Genomic DNA, 10,048 nt, shown 5'->3' with positions numbered 1-10,048 from the left:
GTTTGTATCAAATAGAACCATAAATGAAGTCTCTATATGGCTGCAAAAGCCAAAATAGACAATTTTGGACCTTTAAGGGGCCATAACTCTGGAACCCATGATGAAATCTGGCCAGTTCAAGAAAGGAACCAAGATCTTGTGGTGATACAAGTTTTGTGCAAGTTTGATTAAATTCAAATCATAAATGAAGCTGCTTTTGTGCAGACAAGGTCAAAACAGCTAATTTTGGCCCTTTCAGGGGCCATAACTCTGGAACCCATTATGGGATCTGGCCGGCTCAACTAAGGAATCAAGATCTTATGGTGACACAAGTTTTGTGCAAGTTTGATTAAATTCAAATCATAAATGAAGCTGCTATTAAGCAGACAAGGTCAAAATAGCTCATTCTGGCCCTTTCAGGGGCCATAACTCTGAAATCCATAATGGAATCTCGCCAGTTCAAGAAAGGAACCAAGATCTTATAGTGATACAAGTTGTGTGCAAGTTTGGTTAAAATCAAATCATAAATGAAGCTGCTACTGTGCAGACAAGGTCAAAATAGCTAATTCTGGTCCTATCAGGGGCAATAACTCTGGAACCCATTATGGGATCTGGCCGGTTCAACTAAGGAATCAAGATCTTATGGTGATACAAGTTATGTGCCAGTTTGGTAAAAATCAAATCATAAAAGAAGCTGCTATTGTGCAGACAAGGTCAAAATAGCTAATATTGGCCCTTTCAGGGGCCATAACTCTGGAACCCATGACGGGACCTGGCCAGTTCAAGAAAGGAACCGAGATCTTATGGTGATACAAGTTGGGTGCAAGTTTGGTTAAAATAAAATCATAAATGAAACCACTATCGTGCAGACAAGAAATTGTTGACGGACGCACACACGGACGGACGGACGGTCTGAGACGGACGAAGGGTGATCACAAAAGTTTAAAAAAAGCGTGGGGGATGTTGATGCATTATCGGGGTGCTGGGCAAGACCGAGAGTGAGGTTGGCGAACAGTACAACTTTGCATGCTAATAAATATTCATGGAACGTTTGAAAATAAAATAATAAAAAAAAATAATTTGAGGGTGGATTGGAGGGGCAGGGGGAGGGAATGTGATCAAGGTAAGGTGGTGGCCAGGTGTGGGTACAAAACTTCAGATGTTTATACTAAATGTTCATGGAAAAGAATGAAAGAAGTTTAATGAAATTCTACTAATGGGTTGGTTTGTTATGTACAAATCTGTAGATTTTTAAACATTCAATTAAAGGGCAATAACTCTATGGAAAATTGACCAATTGAAAAAAAAGACAGGCATCATCGGTATGTTTTATATTTTTTTCTAGTTTTATGAAATTCTACCAGCTTGTTACTGAGAAATGGCTGCAGACGTGGATTTTTCATTAAATCAAGGGCAAAAACTCTAAGGGAAATTGACCAATCCGATAAAAACCTTGATGGGCATCATCGCAGTATGTTGGTTCATGTTTAATTTAAGTTTCCTGAAATTCTACCTTCTAGTTTACTGAGAAATGGCTGCGGACGAACGGACTGACTGACGGACAAACAATGCCATTTCAATACCCCTCTCCCAATTTCATCGGCGGGGATATTAAAACTTTCAGGGGCCACACATGACTTAAACTGATCAGTTCAACAATTAAACCAAGAGCATGATACCAATTATATCATATTTTTAATAAAATGACAATACATGACAGGATAAATGCATACAATTTAAATCCTGTTCATCTTTATATTAAAAACCAAATCAAATGGATGAATTTCATGAACTGGATAAAGTCATAAAATGGTATTACAAAGTAGTTATGAAGCTAGGTCAGTAAACAAGAGGGCCATGCAATATATGCAATATAAAAATAAAAGGAGGTAGATTGTCAACAGTTATCTTTTCTGATTGTCTGAGCCCATCTTTCATCATTAATGAATTTCCACATAAGTATCTTCATTAGCTACTGAGATATATCCATTTTAATTTGAAACAAAGGGGGGTAATCTGACAAAAATTAGTCCATAGTTATGTACCCTGATTGTCCGAGTCCATCCCAGGGTATAAATCAAATTTCAAAACATCTTTATTACTTACTGAAATAAACCTAGTATTTTAATTTGAAACAAAGGGAGGTAAATGACGCGACAGACTGCCCCCGTCAATCTACCCAAAGTCACAACAAGTTCAAAAATCAAATAAAACTATGCCTCACAAAACTGGATGAAATTACAAAATGGTATTACAAAGTATAAAAGATGCTAGCACAGAAAAACAAGATGGTCTTGCATGCAATATATATAAAACATAAAAATAAAGTGAGGTTATTTGTAATAGTTAAAGGTCCATTACTAAGGGAAAGTGAGTTGGCAATTTTTTTCATAGCCAGTGCATAGACTTCTGCAAGACACTAAATAATGAAGATTGGCAGGTCAAAACTTACAGAAGGTCTTTGGAACTCAAAGAAATGTATGTGTATTATGTTGAAATTTCAATGAATCGACAGAATGACCCCCAGGTCTTTTTAACTTTCTTCATACTTCATAGAAAAAAAATTGTACATATACTGCGATTTATTTCGAATTTCTACATACCAACTTTCATTTTCCAATGAAATGAAATAGTTTCTGTGCTTTTTAAAAGAAATTAAAATGTTCACTTTCCTTAGTATTGGACCTTTAATTAATATCCCCTGATAGTTTTCAAATCAGCATCTTCGTTAGTTACTGGGACATATCTATTTTAATTTAAAACAGAGGGAGTTAATTTGACATAAAATCAGTTCATAGGATTTTGTAATATGGAATCTGACTGATTCTCGTAAGGATTAATACAAGTGCAAGTTTGATTAAGATCTAACATCTCTATTGTGTTCATAAGATGAAAATTTCTGGTAATTGAGGTAATTCAATCATAAGTAACGAGTCCTTCACCATCCACATCATGGACCACTCCATCTTGAATATACTTCACTCTGTAGGCTGCAATGGAACATATTGAATAACTATTAATATACTGCAAACAATTACTGGCAAAAAGTACCTTTTTGATGCTATTGACATAATGATATAATGTTAATTGATTGTTGGTGAATGTGAAATTAGGTCCTAAGTATCTGCATACTGGGAGGAATGTTTTAATTACTATTACCTTGCTTTTTATACTAAGTATCTTGAGCATAACTTCAGAAGTATTAGAGGTATATGTTTGATACTTCACACAATGATAGCTGCAATTGTGAAGTAGGTCAGCCTATTACGTTTCTTTATTAATTATCTTACTTTTTCCGTATAAAACAATAAAATGCTTGTCCAGAGAATAACTTGAAAAGTATTCAAGACCTTTAATGATAGAAGGTGAAAGTGTTGGGAATCATGACTCAGTTGTATTGATTTCTTTCTTAAAAATTCTTCGCTTTAGTAATTGCAAGGAAGTTAGTGAGATGTTATAGTAATTGTAAGTGTAGTCAACCCTTGATCACAGATTATACTCTCAGTTACTTATTAAGTCAGTGCCACTATAAATACATGTATAACTAAATATACTTACAGTTTTTGTTAATCCTTATAATCCTGGCCTTGTAGGAATGTCCATCCTTATACAATGCCCAAACTTTTTCACCAACAGAGAACTGAAAAGACAAACAAATGTTCTCATTTATATCTATAGGAACTTGCACAATGTCAAAAGGTAACAGAAATAAATTTTGATAAACATGAAAATATTTGTTGTTTTTGTAAAGAGGGCTTTGAAATTATTACTTGACACATTAAATGCATTAAAACACTATTTTTTTTGTCTTTTCTCAATCAAATTTCTATTGTGTTTGTACTGGGACAAATATAATTATATTTCCTCAGTGATTGAAGAGTTCAATACATTTATAATTCTAAATTTACCCACGTAATATCAAGTTTAAGTTACTGGCAATAACTTTGTGCTAATGTTCTATGTCTCCGAAGTTTTAAATCCTAGCACTGGCTTCAATTTTTTTCTTCCTTGATCTTGATTTTTTAAACATGTTTAAATGCAATATATATTACCTTCTGATATAAATAATGTGTCATAATACTTATTTTCATGTAAAATAATCTTTTGCCTAAATATGACGGCCAGCGAGTCTCTTTAAGAATTTCATTTGTTGATCAAACAAGTAATTTGTATGGGATTGCTGAAAATTATATTTTCACTACTCACTCAAAAGCTTTTTGTCTCACCACAGATCATACTTTAATTTACACTGAAATTCTGAAAGTCTAATACACAAGAGCATGAATTACATGCAAAAACTTGATCAATGTAAATTATTATATCTATTACCTTTACTTTCTTGCTTGGTTGCTCACTTTCATCCACCAAGGGCTCCCTTTTATTCTCAAGTGGTCGCTGCAAAGGAAAACATACAAGTAAGAGTTTAATGTCAATTTTGACCTTTAACATCTATGTGTGACCTTGAACCTGCATCTCTCCAGAGCGCATCTACTCATCATAGACAAGAAACCCCTACTGACCTCTGACCTTAAATTGTGACCTTGACCTTTAAGGTAGGGGACCGAGGTTTGCTCATGACACGTCGTCTTATAATTGGAAACATTTGTTCCAAGTAATATTAAAATCCCTTCATAGATGACCGAGTTATGGACTGGACACAAAATTGCGGACGGCCAGCCGGACAGAATGATGGGCGGACAAGTGCTTTCCTCTAGTTCCCGGAACCAGTAGGGGACTAATAAAGATCTACCTTATTACGTCATCTTTGTTTGCATAGTTCTTTAATCCTTTTCAAATATTCTTAAAACAATTAATTTTTTTTCGGCAAAATCTATATTTTATCATTGTGTGCAGGTAATTTTCTTCCTACAGATCTGAAACTTGTTACCTCCCTGAAATTCCTTGTATTTTACAAATTACTTCATAGTAATTTAATAAGTTGTTGAATAAATTTGATGAATTGCCATGATTTTATTTAGTTATATCATGCAGAAACCTATGTTCTGCCACTTGTGATTATAATCTCAGAAAACTACAATTAAACTCATTTTCTGGAAAGTTTAGACCTACAATTCCAATTCAAAATGTTTAGTGATTTGCCAATTTGTCACTTTATTAATATTCTTTTTCAAATTGAGAAGACACATTTTTGCATGGGAAGGCTTGATTCATAAGCAAACAAATTTATAAATAATTTACCTCAGCAGTCCTACTGGATTTTTTCTGCTGACTTTCGTTCTCACCAAAGTGAGCCTTATGATTAGCGGCCATTACTGCATACTGAAAAGTAATTGTACATATTAAACATGAGACAAATGTCATGAATTCATTATAACAACAATTAAGTCTTTCTTTCACAATTCAATCATCAATCATACATTCTGCAAATAATCTCTTTGAATTCATCAAACTCATATATAGTTGTCAAATTAGACAATATCATCTTAAAAATCGAAAATGGATTTTACTTTTGAGCGAAATACTAAGTAATATCATGTCAAATGTGTAATACAGTTAAACCAGTATTAAACAGCCAACCCAGTGGAAAAAGGTGGCTTTATAATGCAGGTAATTTATACAATGAGTTTTGGAAAATGAGGCAACTACTTTAGATATGTTGGCTGATTAATAAAGATGTCTGCTAAAGCAGGTTTTACAGAAAAGTAATCACAAAGGCCCAAGTGATAAATTACAATGCATTATTTGTAAACTGACTGGTACAACTATAAAAAAAGATCTATTTCCATTCTAACACGATCATTTAGATTAAATCTAACAAATGTGCTAAAATATTTGCTGTGCAATCCTAGTAGTATAATAATTGTTTGTTTTGAGTCAATCTGACCTAATTTAACCTTTAATCCTTGGTCCGAACCAACTAATGCCGGACAATTCAAAACCACAGGTTTTACTAAACTTACTAAACTTTTTAAATACCTCTGATTTAACTTCCAAAGGTATTAACAAACCAAAAAACCATATATTTTATATAAAGTTTATATAAAATATATTTCATTAAAAAGTCACAAGAAACTTTAAAACCCATACTGAAAAAACCAGTAGCCTTTTTCATAACCTCTTAATACAAACATTTATGATACATTTTTGTTAGTAGTAAAGAATATTACGTTCTTGATACATTTTAATACATTTTAACTCATTTTATTAAAATAATTTATAATAAAGTTTAATAGTTTGTTCATTTACTCTTTGATTTTTAACTTTTAGTAATTTATACAATAAATCATAAATGTTTATACCATATTGTAACATTTAAATGAAAAATAAACAATAATAACCACAGAGTGTACTTGATTTGTCTTGATATTGTATGTTGTTATACTTGACCCCAGGTATATAATTAATTACTTCCTTTGGTGGAGGAAGTCCAAATGGATCGAAATACAAAGCATTTCTCAGAAAACCTCTGGTTTTATCGAAGTACATATTATTTAAGTAACAAACCCAATGTGTTCCAGGTCCAGCAAAATCATCTTAATTGATTATTCCACACTCGTCCTTTACTTTTAATTTTAGTAAATTATTTCTACTAAATACACCCCTAAAGTTTTTAATTTTTAATTGTTTAATCCATTGTTCATTTTCAAAGTTAGAAATTTGTTTGTTTATAAATTTTATTTTTTTTTTTACTATAGGAATTCGTCTGTACGGTCTTCGTTGAGAATCAATCTGTATACCCTGGCTATGTCCCTTACCACTTAACAAAGATGTAATCAAAGGTATTCCTAGACTAGCAGCCAACATACCTAAAAACCCGCCGTCTTGTTTTTGTTTTTGTGTTAATTTAATCACCCCAGATCCTACTAGTTGCTTTCTTTGATTAGGTGTAAGATATGGTGATATAACATTTTTCTTATCATTAGCTACTGATATCATACCATTTCCAAGTATTTTACTAACACCAGTACTGGCCAGCCCAGACAAAGCGCCGATGCATAGAGGGGCATATATTTTTGGAACAATTTTCGCTGCCATTGGAAGAATTGTTTTTCCTAACAAACCAGCCAAAGCTCCTAAAAATCCACCATTTTGACCTTGACTGGACATTTGTTTTTTTGAAATTTTAATTTCTAATCCCTTCTTATTTGCAACAGCTTTTTTAATTTGATTAATTTGTGCTTTTGTTAATAGTAAAGGGAAGTGTCCATGTAACTGTTCATGTTTTAATCTAAAAGTATGTGGAATTTTATTATTATAAGCTTGTGCTAAATTTTTCTTTTGTCCATCTGTTAGGTTAACTTTATATTCAATATAATTTAAAGTCATTATATATAATTTATATTTAATTTATTTCTAAACAATAACAAGTTCATTTCCAATAGTATTTATTTCAACTGTTTCTTCATACAATACAATTGCGTAAACATGAATATTGGCTGCCGGTGGAATATTTAATTTAGCTGTTAATGTAATATGCTTAGGGTCTTCTGTAGTTACTTCCTTTTTATATTCCAAGTTAAAATGAATAAATCCAAACAAACTTTGAAAATTAAATCTATTTAAGAAACTTCCAGTAGTTTTGTTATTTTGTTTATAATAATAATTAATTACATCATCGTATATTCTTGATATACTTGTATATTCTGTTTCTGGATAAAAAACACCATTACCTACTTCAAGACGACAAGAGCTCAAAGTGCAATTTTCATTTAATGCATTAATTTCAAATGTATCTAAAAATTGTGGATTATTTTCCTGTGAATTACTTTTATCAGGTCATTGTAAATAAACAAATACATGTTGTGGTTTTGTTACACCAGCCGTTATTCTAAAGGTTATATTAGTTTGTTGTGTATCAGTTGATTGCGTCACCATTTCCCGTAGGTATGACCATCTTGCTTTTGTAAATCTTTTCAGAAATTAAATTAAGTCCAAATTCATTAAAAACCAAACGTGGAACCCATAGAATTAATTTTGTTACAATTACTCTACCAGCATCAGCAGCATTAGCTCTAAAAATTAATTCATCATCATCTGTCAGCTGCAGTGTTATTTGAATTTGACTTGGAGGTAAAATATTAGTTTCCAAACCCTGAAAAAATGAATTATTATTTAATGGAATTTTAGCATTTACCTCATTACCTCCCTGGATTAATCCTTTTCTAAAAGCAAAACCTTTATTATCATCAGTAGCAGCAGTAGCAGTAGTATCTAAATAAATAAATTCATTTGTTCCAGTTGATCTTGCATAATCATCAGATAGTTCAACTAAATTTTTTACATTTATTGCTTTGTATAAATTATTACAATTATAAACAATTTTTTCATTTTGTTTAACCACTAACTGATCAATTAATGAAGCTGCATTATTAATTAAAGCAATTTGATCTCCACCAGCATAATTATTAACATTAGCAAGCTTATTTACTTTAAAACTTACTTCAAAATAACCAATCAAAATATGAGCTTCTATCATTAATTGTAAAGTGATATCCGTTTTTTTTTGTTGCTTAACATTATTTCCCAAGACAGATATTAAAGCTGTATCTAATTGAATAGGAGTTAATTCATATCTTTCACAATATTGTTTTGTTCTAAACATGTATATATTATATATTATTTTATTTTTTATAAATTAATCTGTTAATACGTTTATACTGAGCTGAAGTTTCAGATCCTGACAATAATCTATTCAATCTTATATTAATATCCTCCTCATTATCATTATTATTTTTATTATTATTTTTACTGTTATTCTTTTCTTGAAATTCCTTGGCAATTAAATTACCAACTGCCGGAGCAGGTTTCTTTATAAATTTTTCAACAATTTTATTAGCAGCTAAATTTCCAACTTCTGTTCCAACCTTTTTTGTTCCACTTTCAAGTGCTGCTTTTCCTGCTGTTTCCAAAGCTTTTTTTCCAGCTGTGCTAATTGAAGATGCGGCTGAACTTGAAAGCAATTTCGTTAAAGTGTCAAAGATACCTGTTCCGCGTATAATTTCTTTTCCTGTATGAGCATCAACATAAATAAATGTTCCTTTATTTTTGTCATAAACTTTTTTGTACATTATATAAAACTAAAATTTATATTTCTTTTGAAATTAGTGCAAAACTTGTTTCAACCTCATTAAAATTAATTATTCTACCAAATGCAATCCGTAATATATATTCTAATTGAATTTTAATATATTTATTAATTTCAGAATATCCAACTCTTTGTGGTTCTTTTGTAAATGGATAAGCTCTTGTTAAATCTGCAGTACTTAAAGCATAGATAATATCACTGAAATTACCATCAACAAGTGAATTATCAATAAGATCGCAATGAATGTAAATTGTATCCACAGAGTAAGTTATATTTGGTTTTGTAGTTCCCCATTCAGTATTGTTTATTTTTTTTCTCAAATCCAAGTAATGTATGAAAATTTGACATTCCTAAATCCAACATAAAATTATCTGTAATTGAAATCAAAATCTTAAAACTACTTAAATCAAATTCCAAACTTATTGGAGCAATGTCTGATTTATCAAATTCATAATCACCATTACTTATTAATGTTTCCCTAATATAATTATTAATATCTGTGTAACTGTAAGAACCATTTGTAAATATGATATCTTTCCAATACTTACCCTTACCATTATTATAACGAATTATTTTATTGTCATATGCATCACTAATATTATGCCAAGAATAGGTCATAGTGTTAATACTATCAAAACCAACAACATAAGTTTTATTTTTATCTAAAATTAAAGAACGACTAAATCTGATTGTAAAATCACTCGGAGTATTTTTGTTATTATCTTTAACTGTTTCAGAACTTAATACTATTTTTTGTTCCATTTATATATAATTAAAATTTAAATTCAAGAAAAATATTTTTTATAAAACATTTCATGTTCTTTTGGTAAGAGTGAATTCATTTTTAATAATTCATCAATTATTCTAATACCTTCATTTTTCAGTTCTTCATTATTATTTCCAGCATTAATTGAACCACAAATTAACTCCAACTCATTAACCAATTCTTCTGGATTACATGAACAAACGTCATAACCCTGTCTGCTAATTACTTTTTTAAATTTCATAGATCTTTTATTGATA

The 10,048-nt window shown here is 30.8% G+C and overlaps 1 long non-coding RNA gene across 1 annotated transcript; it reads right to left on the bottom strand.

Annotated features, from left to right (window-relative positions):
• Positions 1-2,844: 2,844 nt before the first annotated feature.
• On the bottom strand, positions 2,845-4,380 carry LOC128550732 (uncharacterized). Its single transcript, XR_008368406.1, has 3 exons — positions 4,309-4,380; positions 3,538-3,619; positions 2,845-2,969 (listed from the first exon to the last, which is right to left on the bottom strand). It is a non-coding gene; the product is annotated as an uncharacterized LOC128550732 (long non-coding RNA).
• Positions 4,381-10,048: the final 5,668 nt, after the last annotated feature.

The sequence above is a fragment of the Mercenaria mercenaria genome, chromosome 18 (genome assembly GCF_021730395.1).
Source record: "Mercenaria mercenaria strain notata chromosome 18, MADL_Memer_1, whole genome shotgun sequence".
Taxonomy (NCBI): domain Eukaryota; kingdom Metazoa; phylum Mollusca; class Bivalvia; order Venerida; family Veneridae; genus Mercenaria; species Mercenaria mercenaria.
The sequence above is the reverse complement of the archived record's forward strand: the minus strand, read 5'-3'. Positions and strand labels throughout refer to the sequence as shown.